Raw genomic sequence first — 4,526 nt, 5'->3', positions numbered from 1 at the left:
GTTTGGCTGTAGTAAGGACATAGGTCAAAGGGTTGTTGTCAGTGTATACCTCAAACTCTTTGCTGTAGTAGAGATAATCTCTAAATCGTTCACAGATAGCCCATTTCAATGCCAGGAACTCCAATTTTCCGGAATGTAGATGGTAATTCTTCTCGGCGTCTGTCAACGTTCTAGAAACGTAACCGATGACTCTCATTTTTCCATCTTGATGCTGATACAGGGCAGCTCCCAGTACAACTTGAGAAGCGTCACAATGAAGAACAAATGGTAAATTGAAATCAGGATATCCCAAGATGGGTGGTTTTACCAGGTATTCTACTAGTTCTTCCAATACCTCCTGGTGGTCTGCTGTCCAGAGAATGGGCTGTTGGGATGAAATGGCGTTTCTTTTAAGCCCGGTTCGACCTGCATTCTTCTTTTTTTCCATGGGTGTTGTTGCCTCTGTCATCCCCCCAAGAGGAGGTATAGTGGGGCGGCAATCCTGGAGAAGTTCCGAACGTAAGAACGATAGTAGGAGAGGACTCCTAATATGTGTGTCAACTCCCGGACAGTAGAGGGCCGCTTGTCCTTTAAGGCCAGTACCGGAGCGATTTCTGCTGGGTCCATGGTATATTCTTCTCTGGACGCAATTTTCCCTAGAAATCGGACTTGCCTTTTGAACAGTTCACACTTCTTTGGAGTCAACTTAACTTCGTGTTGTTGATACTGTTGTAATACGGTCCTCACGTGTTCAACATGCTCCCGGAAGGTTTTACTGTGTACCACATTGTCATCAAAGTACAGCTGGCAGATATCGTCCCTCAATCCTTCTAAACATGTCTCCATGCTCCTCTGGAATTCTGCTGGAGCTGAATTGAGCCCAAAAGGTATGCGGATCCACTCATATAATCCCCACGGTGTGATGAATGCTGTCAAGGGTCTACTGGACTCTACGACAAACCCTTGGTGGTATGCCTTACCCTGATCGAGGACAGAGAACCAGGTGTTTCCTGATAGGCTATCCAGCATATCTTGGATCTTTGGTATCGGGTGTCGATCAGGTACTGACTTTCGGTTTAGTTTCTGGTAATCACAACAGAGTCTCAGTGTACCGTTCTTCTTCCTAACACAGACAATAGGAGAGGTATAAGACGACTTCAACATTTGAACCCAACCTCTGTTGATGAGATCTTGTAAATATTCTTTCACTTCACGGTGTAATGGTTTTGGCACAGACATGTAACTTCTGGTTACTGGGGACGTGTCTTTCAAATTGATTTTCAACTGCAACGATGGGATACAGCCTATATCAGAGTCATCTTTGGAGAAAGCATGACACTCTTCTCTCAGCATCTGTTTTGCTCCCCCCTAGATCTTCAGCATACAAGTGTTCCAGGGGTACTGGGGGATCCCAGGACTCCGAGGTGGGTAGTGCAATTTTCGTACCCTGGGCAACTCCTGTACCTTGGTGGGGAGACTGAATTCACTGTAGACCCCTTGGTCGGTCTCACACTGGCAGGATAAACCATTTTAACGGTTTTGATGTGACCTAACACAGTCTTTGGATCCAGTCTAATTTCGTGTCTCATAGTATTCATCACTGGTATTGTCACTCGAGCAAACCCACAAGTAGGAATTGTAAGCACAGGCTCACCTTGAACTAGGCCTTCCGGAAGTTCTGAGGAGTCTTTTGGCACGAACAGTCTTTTCTGGACTTTTCTTCCCGGTTCTACCCGGACTCCACACTAGTGTTGAGCCACCCCCGTAGTGTTCGAGTTCGGTTCGGTTCGTCGAACACCCGTGTGTTCGCCGAACTGTTCGTCGAACTGTTCGTCGAACACCTTCGAACACCGTTAAAACCAATGGCAGGCAAACAAAAACACATAGAAACACATAGAAAACACCTTCAAAGGTGTCCAAAAGCTGACAAACTGCTCAGAAGACATAACTAACACATGGAAAAGTGACAAGTACATATAGTCATGCGAAAATAAAAGAGGTGGAGGAGTAAAAGGAGGGGGAGACACAGATATAGGCATGTCATGCCCTTCTAAAATCCAAAAAGTGAGAAGCCGACACGTTCAGTCCGCTCCTGCCCGTGCCACCTCCGTGTCGCCGGGTTTGTGCCAGAGCCGCGGTGAACCCTGACGGCCAGCCCCCCTCTCCCAATACTGGTGCCTGTCCGCTGGTGGGTCGAGCGAGCCCCCCTGTGGTGGAGGCAGCTCTAAGCTTTTTAATTTAAATTGTCTCTCTAATTTGAATGAATACACTTTAAATCCATTTACAAGGATCTATTGGAGGGCAAGTCTCATGCCAGCAGCCGCGGTAATTCCAGCTCCAGTAGCGTCCACTAAAGCTGCTGCAGTTAAAAAGCTTTTATAAGGATCGAGCTCGGCTGTCCACCGCAAGGCATCCTACTGCCAGTCCCAGCCCCTATGCCTTGGGGTGCCTCCTGATGCTCTTCACTAAGTATCCCATGGTCCCGAAGCATTTCCTTTGAAAAAATTAAGTGTCTAAACTACAGGTGGTGCAGCTTGCTTAACAGCCGGGATAATCCGCTCACTAGCAGACACTGCTACTAGGCACAAAGTATTTCCTGGGCTAGATGCTGTTAAAAATTTGTAATTAGATACTCTCGTTGGATGCTGAGAAAGCATTCCATAGAGTCTCCTGGCACGCCATATATGATTCTCTTAAAAAGCTTGGGGTAGGGGTCTAGGGGACCCTTTTATAGCCAAAATCACGGCCCTGTATCGCAATACGTCACCTAGGCTGAAGATAAATGGAACTGTAGCACCCTGAGGGCTCGGTTGCTACAGACGTATTGCACCTCACCCAGAGGTGTGATATCTCACTCTCAGGTAAGGATGGAGTGTGGATCAGGACCCGACACCTGCATGCATTACACCACATTGCCGTGGGGCAGGGCGACCAATATGCCCCTGAGATGGGCACGACAGTCCCTGTCCCTGGCTGGAGTGGGGGGAGGGAACACTGAGGAAGGGGAACCCTGTAGTGCAGGAGCAGGGAGGAAGCAGTTCCTGGGTGCATTGAGAAGGGAGTATAAAAGGTGGGCACCATCTTAGTTCAGTGCAGAGAAGTCTGAGCAGAAGTGGCAGGGAGCAGGGGCTCTGCATGAGCTCTGCTCCGGAGGCGGGCCTAGTAACAGAGGCCCAGGCCTGGAAGAGGGAGAAGGAAGGAAGAGGAGCGGAGAAGGCTCCAGGAACGAGGAATGAAGGGATCCCAGGGGTGCGGACGGGCGAGTCGCCACCGCACGCCCGAATCCACCTGCGTGGAGGGGTCAGGCCAAAGGGGGAGACCGGTCCCCGAACTAGTGGAGGCAGGAAACGACCCTCAGCTAGAAACCGGAGGCTCTGACATTTTATGTGGCGCAGCCCCTCGCTACACCCGCTAGGAAGGCACCACATAGGGTCAGGGAAACTGGCGCCAAGTTTACCAAGAGGAGGCCCGAGGCAGCCGGACAGAAGTGTTGGTAAGAAAGGCCAGACAAAGGACACACAAAGGGGGTCCTGTGAAGCGCTCCAAAGTTATCTGGGAGTTGTCTGAGCCCCTCACCTGGTGAGCACAGTACGACGTGGGCAGCCGTTACCTGCAGACGTGGTCTGGATAATAAGAACTGTGAGTAAAGGCCCTGAACTGCATCACTGACTCCGTGTCGTTACTGCTGCTGCCCTGCACCATCACCCCCATCCTCCGCATACACTGCCCTGAGGCTATACTCCTCCCATGGGGAGTTATGCTACGCTCTGCTGCACCCACAACACCAGCCTTAGCGGTCTGCCCTGTAGCGGCGGTTCACTCTGACCGCAATCCACGGGTGGCGTAGTCGGACATTTAAACATCAAAACCACATAAATAGTTCCGCCACTGGTTTGACCGCCCTGAGCCACGGAACCGGATCGCCGCCACGAAGACTACAACCACCAGCATCCACCAAAAAGGGTCCGGCTCCGGGTGTCCCAAGGCCCAGGGGGTGCGTCAGAACATTTTCATCACCTTTCACAATCACCAATGGGACAAGGCAGGGATGTCCTCTGTCCCCTCTCTTATACATCCTAGTGACGGAGCACCTGCTCTCATCAATTCGCCATAACCCCAATATTAGGTGGATTGAGGTGGGAGGCACCGAGTACAAGTGCTCTCTATTTGCTGATGATGTCCTAGTATATATCACTCAATCACATATATCCATCCCTGCTGTTATGGCTGAAATAGATCACTTTGTTACATGGTAAAATTTTAAAATCAATGCAGCGAAGTCTGAGGCCCTCGATGTCTCCCTCCCCAAATCCATATAGGATTCCATCCAGTCCAACTTTCCCTTTGCCTGGCCCTCACAGGGTATCAAATACTTAGGAATTCCTATTCATAGAGACCTCTCCCATCTATGTTATCTTAATTTTGGGCCCTTTATTGAACAACTCCATACAGACCACGGTTGGCAAGTTAGAACTGTAAGATTCACTACGTGAACCACTGGTGTTTTGTGGAAAAGCACATGTACACCGCGTTCCAAATTATTATAC

Source organism: Phyllobates terribilis, unplaced genomic scaffold (assembly GCF_046119375.1).
Source record: "Phyllobates terribilis strain yellow unplaced genomic scaffold, ASM4611937v1 Scaffold_10__3_contigs__length_209671492, whole genome shotgun sequence".
NCBI classification, from domain to species: Eukaryota; Metazoa; Chordata; class Amphibia; order Anura; family Dendrobatidae; genus Phyllobates; species Phyllobates terribilis.
This window is presented reverse-complemented; position numbering follows the sequence as displayed.